This window comes from Electrophorus electricus, chromosome 8 (genome assembly GCF_041902795.1).
Source record: "Electrophorus electricus isolate QZ-2024a chromosome 8, ASM4190279v1, whole genome shotgun sequence".
NCBI lineage: Eukaryota > Metazoa > Chordata > Actinopteri > Gymnotiformes > Gymnotidae > Electrophorus > Electrophorus electricus.
In genome coordinates this window covers 14062271-14078917 of record NC_137504.1, presented here as the reverse complement: position 1 = coordinate 14078917, position 16647 = coordinate 14062271, and the positions used below count along the sequence as shown (strand labels likewise).

Genomic DNA, 16647 nt, shown 5'->3' with positions numbered 1-16647 from the left:
GTGAGGCATGTGAAAGAGGGGGAAGTGATCTTTCAAAACTTAAAAATGAATTGTTTTATGTCTATAGTACGTATAATTATTATTTCAAATTATCTAGATTTGTTTACAATGATATATTGAGGGAGACAACTCTGTTTTTCCTAGGAAGGGGAAGTCAGGTCCCTCCTGTCCCCCTATGATTTCCAGGTATGCCCATAATGTCTGAGAATTATCAGCCTATCCGGAATTTGACACCTGTGATCCAGTGTCTAAATCCGCACCATGTAGGAGGACCCGCTGTCCTTCAGGTTGGTCAAAAACCAGGTAAGGAGAAATAGCAGCCTTAACTGATGAAAGATTTGTGATCAATAATCAATTAAACAATGTGTGTCTGGGCACTACTTTATTATTATTATTATTATTATTACACAGAACTGTGAAATAGGTCTAATTGGTCAATTACTTGGAGGTTTTTTATTTCTGAATAACAGACCGCTGCAACGTGCAGCCATTATTAGCTGTGTAGTTTTAATAAAGTCTTTTCTTAGCTTGTACCAAGCTAATAAAATAGGCATCAGATGATTCATTTCTTTGGTGAGTGGCAGTGTTGTATATTAAATGGGATAATGTATACGCAGGCAGTCATTATTGCAAAATATCCCTCCAGGGTAATACAAAACCCTTCTATTACCAGCTGTCTTTATGTTATTACTTATATAGTGATTAATGTCACAATGAAATACCATTGGTAGTGCATAACCAGTGTATTTCATTGTATACATGGAATTCATCATCACTGGCATGAAATTTGTTATTTAAATTTTGAAGATTTATCTAAACGGTCAAATATATTTTTCCACCTTTTTTGTTGTGTAATTATTTCTTTATGGTACTAATTTCTTACTAATTTCAGATTCTGTAAAGCACTTCTCTGTTTTCATTTGTATCACCAGACCTTTTAAGCAATCAGTGTTTATTTGACCACATATTGCTTTTATAAGAAAAATAATGTTGACAATCGCGTACAATTAACCTCATTTACTACTGGAGGCTGCAGAACGTGCCCTTCCTCTGACCAGTGCTGTTATTTGGTCAGCAAGACACGGACTAAAGTTGTGCAGGAGTGCTGCACCATGATAACTGCTACACACATTTGTATGGAAAAGAGAGGTCCATCATCCATTTGTGGGCTATGGATTAAACAATCGAAAAGGGGGCATGCTTGCTTTGTCTGAAATGGCACGATCGGTACACACTGTGCTTAAACTAAAGTCTTATCTTCCCTATGTTTTCAATCACAGCTGGATTATTGCATAGTAGGGCTTTTCTAAGAGTGTATAGGATGGTTTTGTAAGCAGGTAATATGTTAAAATTACACTCTACAATCTGATATCGTCTAAGCAGTTGGGTTGTTAGTAAATACCTTAAATATGCTGGGGGCTAAATAAAGTACTAAATACTACTTGAGACACAATATTATTTGACTATTGCTGTAGATGACATCGTAAACATCAAGTCACTCACAATTTTGTTAACAGAAAAGTTCATTTATCTTCTAGTGCTGGGGTTATGATTTGCTCATATTTATTTCATATCCTTGTGGGTGGATGAAGTTTGAAGGATTTAAAAGTTTTCTTCTGCTGCGGTGCTATTGTGGACAACTGATGCATTTAGGTAACTGTAAGCTCCTTCCTTCAAGGAGACAGGGACATCTCTAAGATTGTGACACCTTCCTAAAAGATTTCACCTTCTTATACTTGAAAATTGTCCTTGGTAATTCTTAGGATGTCTTGTTTCATCACGGGCGACTCTTGAAGATTGAGCAGCAGAGCAGAAGTCATTCTCACAGGGGTGAGTCATGAACTCACGCTCAAATCCCAAGTTAAGTGCCATGCTTCTTTTGCATAGTCAATTCAGAGGTTGTTTCCAGATGGCCTGGTTACTTCATTGCTACCTCTTGTCCCCTGTAAATATTATGTCTTGGTAATTCTCCTGTAAATCAAGTCCAATTAAATGGCGGGACATGCATTTCCTCTCGATATGCCACCTGCTCCGGAAATGTACATTACCGTAATGGATGTGATTCCTCAGCTGGCTTCAAAGCGATGGCCTGCTTCCTTAGAGTACCTTTCCTTAACTACTGAAACATACCTTCTCAACTGGATGTCCTTTTGAAGCCATCAACAGTGTGCATTGTGCATGTTCACCTAGCCATGTGTTCTCGAGTGCCAGAGAGGAATTTGGCACCACAGCTCACCATTGACATGTGGAGTTACACCACAGGACTAGGCGGGACAATGTGACTCCTCCATTTCTGACATCACCTTGACAGAACAAATGTTCTTACCTAAGCTCAGGCTTTTGTTTGTTTGTTTGTTTCCTAGCACCCTTTCAGGTCCAAATGCTCAGGGCATGTTACAACAGCATGCAAGATATTTCTCACATCTCTCAGTATTTTATTGTTGGATCTATGACAGGGTGCCTAGGGGCAAACCTGGCACTTTATTTGGGAGGGATCCATAATTAATATGTTAATGCATCTCTCCAGCTTCCTTTGATCTGTGTGAAGTCATACTTCCTAATATAGCTTGATATTACAAATAATTGTGAATCTTTTAAATGAGAGGAGTGCTGTGAGTCTTGCTTATGTTTGATGTACAGTGGTTTGTGTGTGGCATTGCTGAAAATATCAGATTCCTTAAATCTGACCTAAAGCCTTTACTGAATCTTGATTCATCTATAGACTTTTTTTTAAATGTGAATGCAATATGATATGAAGTTATACATTTATGGCCCCTTTCTCAGTATCTAAGGACGCTTTAAAATCAACACATCTGTGAGAAGCAACAGCCAGTCGCACACAGCATATACTCAACCAGAAACTGCAGTCCTTTGGGGGAGTGGATTGTGCACTGAGAGGGGAGAGAGGATAAGACCCAGGAGCTTCCATCATTGGGCATGCAGGCATAGTGTCATTCTCTCTCACACACAAACACACATACAGTCCAAGACAATTTTTAGGGTAGCCAATTTTCCACCCACTGATCTTTGGCTTCTCCCTCAAAGTCTCTGAGGTAATGCATTTGGTTTACCAAAGCTCTCTGTCTTACTGTTGCTCTCTGGTTCATCCATGCACATCTTTTCTATCACGTCTTAAGGTAGATAATTAATTGGAACTCATCGTAGCCGTGTCTTTTTAAATTGCTATGTTCAGGTTTAGATTTATATATTGATATATTTTATGGGACCTGTATGGCTGAAAATTCATCATTCATCTTATGAAACTATTGTTATGGTAATAGAAGCTCATTATCTTCTGTGGTGTGACACCCTTACTGTTTTTTTTTTCTCTCTTTGAGAAGTCGGCAGCTGTTTGCTCTGGGTATTTCTTGCTTGAGTGGGTTTTAGCGGCCTGTATTTTTTTGTTCTGTGTGTTTTGCTTTTCCTTTCCCTGCATAGTCCTTGGCATGCCATTCCCATGGCCGTTTGCCATATTTCTTTTTCTTATTACTTTATTGGATGGTTGTTCTGCTTTTATAGGTGTGTGCATTCTTTAGGGAGGATGGCTTACACACTGTATGGGGAGTTCTCATTTACCTGACATGGCACACAGTGACAGGAAGAGTGCGTAGCTGAAGACCCACTGCTGGTGGGTATAAAGGGGGTGGGGGTGGGGGGTGTAGGTGCCCTCTACTCTTCCTCTTTACCAGCATGCATTTACATGGTGTAGAATACTTGCAGTGAACTCATGTCCTCAGATGTGTGTGTGTGTGTGTGTGTGTGTGTGTGTGTGTGTGTGTGTGTGTGTGTGTGTGTGTGTGTGTGTGTGTGTGTGTGTGTGTGTGTGTGTGTGTGCATGCGTTTGTGGGTGGTAAGCATGTTTGGCAGATTTGGGTATGTTTGAATTATTCTTTTGCTACTTTTCACCTTAGTCATCAGGAAAATAAAGAGTGAAATCTTTTCCCAGTAATGTTATATCATGTTTAGATGTGGTTAAACATACTGTGTACTTGCATGTATCTTTGTTCCTTGTTTTCTGTATGAGTGTGTTTGAGTGCATCCAAATAGGAATAAAATACTTCCTTTCCGTAGGTGTGATTTGCAGGGTAGTTGAGCTAGGCGATCTGTCCTCAGTCACATCAGTTTCAGAATTACTAGTTACCTCATTAAAATAATAATTAGTGCACTGCTCTCTTGAGGATCATGCAATCTGACTAAAGCGTACAGATTACTTTTCATTACCTTTTAATTACTTCTATTAAAAACTACGAGAACGTGCGGCAAAACGCCAGCCCTTACTGCTTCGGCAGGGCTCCTGCACTTCCTCATTGTGCTTCAGGGTAACAACAGTCTCCCACTGGCACATGTACACTGACTCGCACTGGCACACCTACATCTGCTTTGCCACCTCACTCTGCCAAGTTTTGCACCATCTATTGCTGTTGTGCACATTTTCTCTCAGCTAGAGAGGAGTGCATCCTGCCATCTAGATTATTGCCCGACAACACTGTCATAATATAAACTAGAATTAGCAAACAGGGTGTGGCCTAATGTGTTCTAATTGGCGATCAGAGGGCGTGGCCAGGTTAATGGCTGATCCTATACATCTCTTCCTTGTCCATTATTCTTCCCCAGAGCTGGTAGGTATAAAATGAATTTAAGAGACTGAAAAAGCTTGGGAGTATGTCTTTGTCCTAATTTAAAAAAAAAAAAAAATCAGTTTTTTGAATCCATTCCTTTTCTTATTTTTTTTCTTTAATCTTCCCACACCCTTGTAACCTGGCTCTCCCAGACTTGTCCAAGCAGACACCCAATTATTTTTAAAGTATCTTAAATGAATTATTAGAGATATCTACCACACTATATAACATCATATTTTATGTTCAGTGACATTGATTTTTTTTAATTAGTTTTTTTTAAAAATCTGAACTCTTCTATTCTAGACCCTAGGCATAGTGCCTTTTAAACACATCTTGTTGCACCCTGTTCTACTGCCCTCACACTCAAAACACACACACATACACAAACAAACTAAAGATCCTCTTTTTCGTGCCCCTTGTGTCTACTGTCCCCTGCCCGTTATGTGTACATGTAGGAAACCCACATCTGACAGCTTTTCTACAAATCAGTGATGAACCCATTATGTGCATCTCAGTGTCTCGATTAAATGCATGAAAAGGAATAAAATAATGCAACTATATGGGGTGTTAGCGACAGCCACCAAGGCTTTTTACCAAGTCGTTTAGATTTTACCCATAAAAAATGTCCAGCCTGGAAAGGGGGGTGTTTGAACTCTCCTTCTTGTGTCCTTATTAGCAAAAGAGAACGGCACCAAATCTGCAGTACACATGAATCAGAATCTTCCCTCTTGCATCGAGGGAATCTCATTTACCCCAATATCGTCTGTGAAGCAAAGAATCAGGTGAAGGTCTTTATTTTGTGGAACACTTTGGCTCCTCAAAAAGGACGCACTGAGAGCCTCATACCTGCTTTCCATCCTCCCCCCACCACACACACATTCTCAATACACATTCCCACACTCCTGAGCAAAGAGCTCCTCTCTTTTGCCATGCTCCATGTATTCAGAGGCTGGCACAAGAGAAATTCCTCCCAGTACTATGTTTTTCTGATGAGGAGCTCTCCCACTGCTTTATTTTAATCTTGCCATTATGTTGTGATGGCAGATTGCGTAATTGCTGTAAGTGATGGAGGCCCAGTTGGGCATTGATCTGGTGACCCAATCTGTTCCCACTATTCTGCCCCCATGCACAGAATACACCACAACAGCAGTGGCCAAGTGTGCAAACTATTTACAGGAGAACCTCTAATGAGCCAGCAAAGTTGCGATTGGACCGCATATGTTAAGGAAGGTAATGGGCCTATTTGATAATTAATATAATATAATACCATTATGACTATAACATTGAATGTAATATGATTATGAAATAATCACCAGCCTGACCCCCAAACACCCACCCACCCCCACCACCCCCGACACCGCCCTGTCAGTGATGTTATAACCTTGAACAAGGCATTTAAACCCCATGTTGCTTACAATGCACTGGGTGGTGCTATGTTTGGTACCTGTTTTGCTCTGAAAGAGTGCACTGTAAATATATGGAGCATACGAGAGAAATTCCCCCTTCTGCTGTGACCCAAGTCATTCCCCATTTTCCAAAATGATGAAGAGTAATCGTATGTAATTATAGACCTGCTCTTTGTAACCATGCACACACCCAGGATTTATAACTCACATGAAAATATGAAATCATTACATTAGTACAGCATAGTTACAGTGGATTTGTATAGCATCACTTTTTAAAAGCTTGACTGTCGATAAAGTCTAAAAAGGGATTTTACTGTACTGTCTGTCTTTATCCTAGAAGGGACCAAAGCTGAATTATGCAAGCACTGAAGAGAATAAGAATCATCCATAGAACACTTCTGTTGTGTTTTTTCAAAAAAAAGAAAAGAGAGAAAAGAAAATTTTATTTGGTCAGTACTCAGTCTGTTCACTCTTCTCAAACAAGGCTTCAGTGTCAAAAGTGTCAATGATGCAAATTACTTCTCACACACTGAACATTGATTATAGGTACCTGTGCGAAAGTCAAAGTTTGGTGGCAGGTGAAGGGTATAACATTAACTAAAAAGGAGACTAAAAAGGAAAATTGGACTCACAACCTTGTACACCTTAGGCAAGGCAGGAGAAGCCTGACATATTAATACTTCAGAGGAGACATGTGTTACTGTACTTCTACTTTGTTGTTATGAAAACCTAGGATGTTATGAAAACAGCAGTGAAACAGCAGTGAATCCAATAGCCAAACACCAGGGTTTACTTCCATCAAAGCAAATTCTTTAGCACTAAAGACAGGCCTAAAACAACACTGTTAAAAGTCACAAAATTTTCAAAGGAATTTTCAACTCAGTGTGAACTGCATATCCCTTGCAAAACAACAAAGCAGCATACACAGTATAAGAGGGCCACTGATCATGGGACGCTGGCAGAAGCTGAATGCTTTTAAAAAATATTTTCAAAAGAATACTGCATCTGGCAAGTGGTAAGGAAGTTACTGTCCATATTCACTACCCATCCACTAGAATCTGCACTAATTAATGTGCTCATCATCTCTGTAAGGAGCTATGTAAAATCTCATTATCTAGAAAATCCTCCTTGTTCCTTTGTGAAAGCGTGGTGGTCAGTGACAGATGACCTAAGGTTTCTCATCCTACAGCTCTGACACCTTCAAATCCCTCTGAGTCTCTTTATAATTCCCCTTTTCTGTGTCAGTGTGAAAATGGGTTTCCCACAGGGGGCAGACTTTGGCCCTTTGCACGTTGGTTTTCATTTGCCCTCCTAAGCTCTGTCTGGATGGCCATTCAGACCAAAAGGCTCCTTCATTTTTCATGCTTCTCTCTTAGGGCTTTTCCCTAACTCTAAATATAGGCCATTTTGTTTCCGTATGGCTAAGTAACACCAGAATCTATATAGCTATCTCAGTGGCAGATGTTCAGTAGAATGCTACTTCAGTACAGTTGCTACCAAAAGTCATATACAGATTACAATAAGCTATGTATCTGAGTACAATTGTTTTTAAGAAGTACAGTTGCAAAAAGTCCAAGTAGGTTCAGCATTACCGTAGAAGTTTCATTAGTTTTGATGTTCATTATTTCTGCCCTAGCAACTAGCAACCAGCAGTGGGTTTCCCTAAACACAGCACTTTTGCATGGAGGTAACAATTTTTCACAATGCAGTGTTGCTGAACTGTGCACAAGTAGCACCATGAAAAACACCCTCATTCAAGCATAGCTGCATGCTCCAATCTAAGAAGCCACACTTTGACTAAATCAAGTATATAATATACAGATAAAAACAACTGTTAAAATAAAAAGCGGGTTATATGAATGGACATTGTATAACTGCACTAGTTTTCAATGTGTTCATTTAACAACTGTACAAGACAGTTCTACAACCAGGTCGTTATGGAAATGTCTGAATATTGCACAAGAATTTCCAGCAGTAGCTTCACATTCTTTCATGAGTGAGTTTGTAAACTTTGTTCTTTTACAGCAGAGTGAATTGGAGATATTCACATCCTGTCCCAGCAGGGGATGGACAGTATCTGCTTTGTTTTAAGGTGACTTCCATTGCTGCCTGGGAAGAAATCTAATTAGCATCTTGGAGAAGACGGGATGAAATGGGTTCTGCAGCCCCGACCAGCATGGAGGACCTCCCCTACCATGTGTGTTTGTGTGTGTGTGTCTTACATGACATGGGTGATGTTATGACACATGAAATCAAGCTCATTGAAAGCACTGCCAGATTAGATTTGCACCCTGTAGCGATGAATCGGAAACCCCATTGATCTGAACTTTGATGAGCTCCTTTATGTCATCTGTTCACTGGGTGATTCCCTAGTGTTGAGGCCAGCATATCACAGCAGGACTGATGGTATCACTACAAATCTGTGTGATTGATTTTAAATACAGCATCATGTCACTCACTACAGTCTGAGATGAGAACATACCCCCCTGTGCTTTTAGAGAACCCATAACTTTATTATTTTTAATGTTCAGAAGGCATTACTATATATGTTTGTTAATAATTTTCTTTAATAGAGAATCTTGCTGTGGCTTTCTTGATCTGAATCAAGGGTCCTGTCCTCTAAGGATTTGTGCTTTATTTGCACGTACATGTTTTCTAGGAAATGTCAGAGATTACAGGACAAATCTAAATTGTTATTGACTTTCAGGGCTGTCAACCCCCCACCCCCAACCCCCACCCCAACCAACCAAACATATAAATAAATAAGAATATGTTTACTTTGCAGAGAAATTGACAAGAAAAAATAGATGAATGCGCTCAGTGACTGTGATGTAGGTAGGAAATACAACCTGTAACTCAAATTAAGATTCCTCTGCCTGCTGTTATTTTTAGCTCTTTGGGGACTGTCAGCACTACAATCTATGTCCTACAAATTCAACGTAGCATTTACATGATGAATTTTTTCCACAGCATAAACTAATATAAAGTAGCATCTGCATGGCCATTGTTCAGGCTAAAAATACACAAATATATGCATAAATACTAAAACAACAGTGTTGAATGAACACCTGCAGTGTGTGTCCCATTGTATCTTATTATTAGTTACTAATTCAACACTAGGGATTTAGGTTGTGCATATGTAATTTCAGGCTGGTCAGCAGACTTACTCCATGGAATGTGGGACAAAACACTGCTTGCTTGTTTACCAGTACAGCTCGTTCATCTTGTCAGGAACAGAAATAACATTTGAAAATCATTTCATTTTGGTATCAGATGAGATGATTACCAGGATAAGGAGTTCATAATTTCTGTTTGTTCATTTATTTTAAGATTGTCTTTGTGCTATTAAATTAGAACAAAGCTTTTATTTCATATCCTTAGGGGGAAAAAATTGAACTGATTACATGAATTCTTTATGCACGTTATGTATTTGTGTGTGGATGTATGTGTGTGACCGTACATTCATGTATGTGACTGTACACATGTATATGGGCTGCTCTTAGGTATCCCACAAATCAAACAAAAAAACATTGCTAATAGCTTAGTAGCTTGTTGTTGCTGGTTCATTTTACTAGAGGTAAAGATGTACTGATAATGAGAGAGATATTGAAGCTGCCCGACTAGGCATTCACAGCAGAAATGACTTGAGCATAATCCCTTATCCATAGTTCCCTTGTAGCCTGTTGCACTTGTGTCTGCGTGTCAGTGAAAAGAATCAATGTTAATTGATAGCTTTTCTTCTTTATTGTCTACGTACTAGGCTTCTGAGACCTGAATCCATACAACATCTACACAGGTGTTAATCTTCCACTGATTAAACAGACTCGCTGAGGGTTTTATTGTGTACAGTTTGTATCAGTTAGGAGCAGATTGGAATATCCAACATGGAGGGAACAAGACTACCAGCCCTGGAGGGTGGGGGGCTTAGGAAGAAGGTAGACAACCCGCCTAAAAATTTGGTTCAATTTTTATTGGAAAACCAAAAATGACTGAGAGCAAGTGACAAACAGGTTGATATTATTAATCTAACTTAATAAGAGTCACATAATCAATCGGCAAATTTCTAAATCCAAAGAGCTTCTCTAAACTGTCTGCTAGGCTTTTTATTATTGGCATCTGGAGTTAAAATTCTGTGGAGGTGCCCTGCATTGGGAAAGGTTTTGGTCGAGTCTGTTTCCCATCTGAAGAATATTGACACATAAGACCTTGGTGGTTAGAAAAACAAAACCAGATTTGTGGTTAGATGAAAAATGACAAGTGTATTTTTCACACTACATAGCAAAGCGATATTTCTCTTTTCTGCCCAGTTCCTTGCACCTGTGATAGGTCGACTGAAGAGCACTTTATGAACTGCTACACACATTTCTTCTTAAACTAGATATATAAATCTCTAGTAATGAGTCCTAAGCACACTATAGGAGTATAATTTATGTTAATAATTAGCATTTTCATTATTCTAATACTTGTTCCATGTAATGGTTTAAATTATTTATGCCTAAAGATACTAACACTGAACCAGCTGCTGGAGGGGTTGACTTTAATATAAGGATACTGGCAGCACTTCTTTAATATAAGGATACTGAAAGTACTTATTTGTTATGCATGTAGTTTCGAGCAAGACAAATTAGGAAATTAATAGTACAAAATACAAAATTGTGAATCCATGAGGTATGGTCACAGTGAGTAGTTGGTTGCAGTGTGTAGTATGGTCATAGTGTGCTCAGAGTAAATGTGAAGTGTAAGAGACTGCATCTTTTCTTGGTTAGGAACGTGATGGGTGTTTATTGCATGGGTCTAATGAACACAGCTGACTGGGAATTGATTTGTCTCTTATAACCCTGAAGAGAGCTATGATGAGGAAAGTCACTCACCTTTTTCTAGCATTCCAAGGTTTAAATAAGTGTTTGATGAATCTATCTAAAATCCTGGTCAGACGGTGCAATATGATGTATGTTATTATCAAGCACTTACTGCAGTTATTTTAATTTCACCCTCATGTGGTTTAGACAGACATCCTTCGAATCCACCTGCTTGAACATATCAGAGACAGAGGCCTATATCATTATATTGATTGTTATATTGAGTGTGACATCATTATGTTGCATGATACCACAATTTTAGTTGCACTGGTTGTTAATTTTATGTCTCCCTCTTATGAGACTGGGCAAGACACTGGTACATAGTGTATGCAAATATGAAATGCTAGTGCCTAAATAAGTTGCATAGTTTGCCTGCTACGGTGATGTTTCATCAACTACATGAAATGGATATGAAGAAAGGGAAGTACAGCCTGTCCTTGTTAGAGTGACCTTGGGCCACCCTGTCTCCTGGGCTCTGGTTGGACAAGCATTCGTTAGTCACCATTATGATGAATAAGGTACAATTTCCTGTCTCCATATCAAATACACATGACCTGACATCCCACTCTCTAAAGAACTGGATGGATTATAAGAATAAAGTTTAGTCAAAAATAATGTTGCTAACTGTGAAAGAACATGAGTAACCACTAGTTAGCATCTTGGTCAAATGACAAATGTTAGCTAGGAGGTGCTAGCATCCATTCAGGAACTGCTTTGTTAGCATGTTTGGTTTATAGATCAATACAGAGTGTAGTTTGACTATCTACTGAGTTTGTATTAGGAGTGATAAGTAAGAGAAAACCACGTTAAGCTTCTTCATAATGTCTCTGTTGGTTTTTGGCCTGTGCCTTTGGAGTACAAAAATCAATTAAAGAATAGAATCTTGAAATTCCTGGCTGCAGTTTGATAGCTTACTGGGCTAAGTTGCTGCCCCCAGAGGACCATCTAGGACCATCATCTACTGTGGGTTATGTGCAGTCTCGCTTTGTAGGGTAGCTGACCTCAGGCCTTAATGGTTTTGAAAGGCAGCCTTGTCTCTGCAACACAATCATGTAGATCTTTCCTTTCACTTTTCCAGGGATTACTGGGCCTCAGGTAAATATGCTATAATATTTGTATATACACCGCTCAAAAGATGTTACGGGACTACTTAATCATAACAGTATAACACCAAATCAGTTCAACTTCAGTGGTATCAGTCTGTCAAGTTAGGAAACATAAACGATTGTAAATCATTTTCATACACTTTGGTGACAATGAAAGTGGCAACAGGTGCACAGGAAAGGCAAAAGCAAGGCAACCCCAAAAAGGAACTGGTTTTGCAGGTGGTGGCCACAGACGATTACTTTGTCCTTATCCTTCCTGACTGATTCTTCTCTACAGTGCTGTAGTTTTGTGTTTCGCTAGTGTCCTTGTCACTACTGGTAGCATGAGTACCCAAACCTCAACATGATAGCCAACTGCTATCTGACTGGTGTTAGGTAACGGAATGAAATCCTCAGAGCCATTGTCAGACCTTACACTGGTGCAGTGGGCCCTGGGCTCCTCCTGAAGCAGGAAAACGCCCGGCCTCATGTTGCCAGAGCACGTATGCAGTTCCTCAGTGACGAAGGCATTGATGCCATTGACTGGCCCTCACGTTCCCCAAACCTGAATCCAACTCTGGGACATTTATCAGTGCATCCAACACCGCCAAGTAATGCTACAGACTGTCCAGGAGCTTACTGATGCCCTGATCCAGGTCTGGGAGAAGATCCCCCAGCACACCATCCACCGTGTCACCAGGAGAAATCCAGCCATCGTTAGATACGTGGGGGCCATACACTCTACTGTGTCACATTATGAGTTGCCATGATCAAATTCACACAAATTGCATCAGTCTGTGATTTCAATGTTTTACTGATTTTCAGTGTGATTTTGAACCCAGCCTTCAGTGGGATGATGATTTTGACTTCCATTATCTATCATTTTGTTCTCAAAATGTACACATATTAGTAAAGATATCCAACTTCAAATTGAATTTTTTGTTCATCGAGATCAGATGTGTCATTTAAGTGTTCCCTTAATTTTTTTGACCAGTGTGTAGTGACATTTTGGCCCCTAGTGAATGTGCTAAAAATAAATTGAGGGCTTAGAACCAAAGGGACATAAGTGAAATAAATAATATTTATAATGTAATATATATATATATATATATATATATATATATATATATATATATATATATATATATATATATGATCATTTTGACATCTCATCAAAGACCTTAATTATATATATAATTAAAGCCTTTGATGAGATGTCAAAAATGATCAGATACAGATATTAAACCAATTTTAATAAATAATAAAATAATAAAAACGTTTATAAATACAGACAGGACATGGCATGGCTGTAAAATTGTCACTTACCTCCCTCTCTTTCTGAGCCCTAGGAATGTGCTAAAACATACACAATGAGGACCAAGCAAACAAGTAAACAACAAAAACAGAACAGGAATTTGTCAGGAACCAGTAGATTTGTTCCATTACATATGCATTTCTTGGAATTAAATTTACAGTTATGGTGAATTTGTTTACAATTCTTTGAATGTTTTCAACATTCGTGTTTTCATTATTGCAAAATAATGAACCAAACATCATGTTTAATGCAACAGTTCAAAGGAACTGATTAAAGAATGAAATGACTAAATGACTAAAGAAATACCAAATTTGCCAAGTTTGTTTCACAGAATCACAGAATAGCTATGATGCTTCTTAATAAACCATAAAATAAAGAATAAAAGAAGTCATAATTAATGCAGTCTGGGATTAAAGAATAAGTAGAGCCCTACAAGTTTCCATTTGTAGATAAAAGTAGAATATAAGAGATACACTCCATTAAGTTCATGTTGTGGAGTTTATTTTGATTGTAAAAGGTGTAGCGCAGGTTAGGTAATATTGGCAAATGTCCTACTAATCAATGAACACTCTCGGAGGTAATGAGAATCACTTTGAATTATGTTGAATTACTTTATTTGTTTTTATCACTGATATCTAAGAGTGTTTTTTAACTGGATGGAGCAGTTCAATATCCACTGAAGTGATTGTAACTACAACAGATAACCCCTTTGTAATTCCACCCCTTTTAAAAATACTGGGAAGACTCAGGAGACTCACCAAATCACATAGTAAGCCTCCTGTTTCCCTACTTGATCCAAGGTCAGTTTTATTGTTGCTGTGTTTTCCTGGGGGTGGGAGGTGAATTCCAGCAGCAAGTCTGCAGCTAACACCATTAACAAATACCCTTGCACAGCCATACCTTCCAACTGAAAGCATCAGAAATGTGACTTGCCCCAGCAGGATATGCCTGTGAGCCTAATTATATAGACTCCAAGGCCAACTCGAATAAATTCCCAAAGGTGATGGTCGGAGGCAGTTTCTTTCAGACCTATGTCACTAATGTGTAAATTAGTTTTGAAAGAGCACCATTGCATTCCTTAGGCCTGCTGCATGAGTCATACTGGAATACTGGAGAGAGCCATGTTCTTCCGACCCATGGCTGAGGCTGTCCATCATCTTTAGTGGAAGGAGTTTATAGGTCGAGGTCCATATTCTGCTACTCTGACTGAATGTTTGTGACCTCGCCATAGGTTTAAAAAGAAAGCTGATGAATGGAACAGAATGTATGTAGTGAATCTCCCAAGAAATGAGGCTGGTGGTGGTGCTGTGGTGGGGTGGGGGCTGGAGATACATGAGGCAAAAGCCCTGTTATACTGCAAATTCAAGTCAAGTCAAGTCAAATTTATTTATATAGAGCTTGTTACAACAGATATTGTCACAAAGCAGCTTTACAAATGTCCGAGTGTAAGACCCCAGTGAGGAAGCCAAGGGCAACAGTGGCAAGGAAAAACGCCCTAAAGCATGAGGAAGAAACCTTGAGAGGAACCAAGATTCAAAGGGGGGGGGCCATCTTCCTCTGGTCGACAACGGAGTCATGGTTACATTAAGTATGCAACAGTGTGACGGTTTAAAATGTAGCCAAATCGAATGCTCTGTGTACGTACACAAAACAGAGAAATCTGATGATTTGCACCGAACGTTCCAACAGTTTTAAAAGATTTTCTTTCAGCCATTTTAAAGTAACTGACGCATTTTCACTTGAAACTTTGTGTGCGAGCCTGATGAGGTATGTGTGCAATCCTAAGGCCATGTTGTGCAATGTGACACAGGCACTGATCATGATTCACTTTTGTGCTGTGTCCTCACTTCAATGGTCAACTCACTTAGCTCCTTGGCACAGGACTGGTGAGGGATGCTGATACCCTGCAGCAATGAGCAGCTAGGCAGTGTCATTTTCCATTACGACCAGCAGCAAAAATGCAAGAAGATGCTTCTCAGGACAAGTACCGCAGGCTGATGCAGAAATCACCACGTTAATAACAAAAAGTTAGAATGCACCTACAGGCTCAAAACTCCTCAAAAGTCCCACAAGCTTGGAAGCAAGCTGAAGAAATCTGTGAAGCTGTGAATCTCTACGATTCAGGTGACTTCTGAGGTCATCTGAGACACAGCTCATCTCAGCTTGTGAAACAGTTGGTGTCCACTTTTCATTGCATTTGGAGAAACCCAGCCCAGTGCCCTCTGAGCACACAGTGCTAACAGGGAGCTTTTAATTACCATAAGTTGGAGCTCTTAAAAGGCCTACACCCCTGATGGCATGGAGAGGAAGAGAAGCCAAAGCGCATTTGCCATGCCTGCAAGTAATGGAAAGTGCAGTTGACTAAACATCCGCAGAGAGAGAGGGAGAGAGAGAGGATAATGGGAATCGATGTCTGGGTTGGTTTATTTGTGGAACCACAGCCTGGGTGGCGAATATTTCCAACGTGCCATTTGTCAAGGTCACTGAGTCCTGCGAGAAATTGCGATGAAGGCTTGCCAGAGGCTCAATTTGACATCTATGTGAGGGTTTTGGATATTCTCAGAGGCTATTAGAATTGTACAGTTCTAGCCACCAACCATAGGAATTAATGGAAGTAATATATTTATTTATATCACTCTGGTGTTCACTGGATTGGAATGATTGATTGTCACTGAACTGAAGTCCCAAGCAGAACCAAGCATGAGCCCCAAACACAGGCCAGTGGAACAACATATGTTGGCTCTCACACTGGCTTTTTTTTTTTTTTGCTTCAGTTACTTATTTTATGTCTTTATTGGAGATCTCAATTAGGAAGAACTTATAAAAGGGCTTATGATTCATTCTGGCTGCAGTCATAGTCCTCAGAGGGCAATTAGGGCGTTGTAAACATTTTATGCCGCCCACAACTTAAACTTGTTGCCTGGTTGAAAGGAATAGGACCTGGTTCCAAAAGTTCTTCAAACCTCAGTATCATCTTGAGCTCCTCTTGAAGATGCAGTGGGGCTTTGAAGTGCAATCCATTGTGGTATGTTTTCCCATTGCAAGGGAATCCTTCAGGGAAGTTGTGCTCTGTATTTTTCGAGACTGATAAAACACACAATTAATCTCTTCCATGTTTGCCCACAAACTCTCACTCAGTCACTCTAAGTACCATCTGCAAGGATTTTTTAGTACTCATGCCTTTTCCTTTATCATGTCAAAGAGTTGGGGGGGTTTTTTTCTTTGTTTTGTTTTGTTTTGGGTTTGTTTGTTTTGGTTTTTTTGGCCACTGTCACATTTGCCTTTCAGTAAGCATAGAGCTCTGTAACTCTGCTTTGTGGTAGTGTTTTGTCCAAAAGTCAACTGAAGTAAACAAACCCAAAA

At 39.5% G+C, this 16647-nt stretch overlaps 1 long non-coding RNA gene across 2 annotated transcripts; it reads left to right on the top strand.

Moving 5' to 3' along the window:
* The first annotated feature begins 241 nt into the window (after positions 1-241).
* Positions 242-13026, top strand: LOC145659081 (uncharacterized). 2 transcript variants are annotated; one of them, XR_014125084.1, is made up of 5 exons: positions 242-303; positions 1764-1830; positions 2785-3628; positions 5296-5401; positions 5752-13026. It is a non-coding gene; the product is annotated as an uncharacterized LOC145659081 (long non-coding RNA). The 2 variants fall into 2 exon arrangements; XR_014125083.1 differs by having other exon boundaries at positions 5296-13026.
* Positions 13027-16647: the final 3621 nt, after the last annotated feature.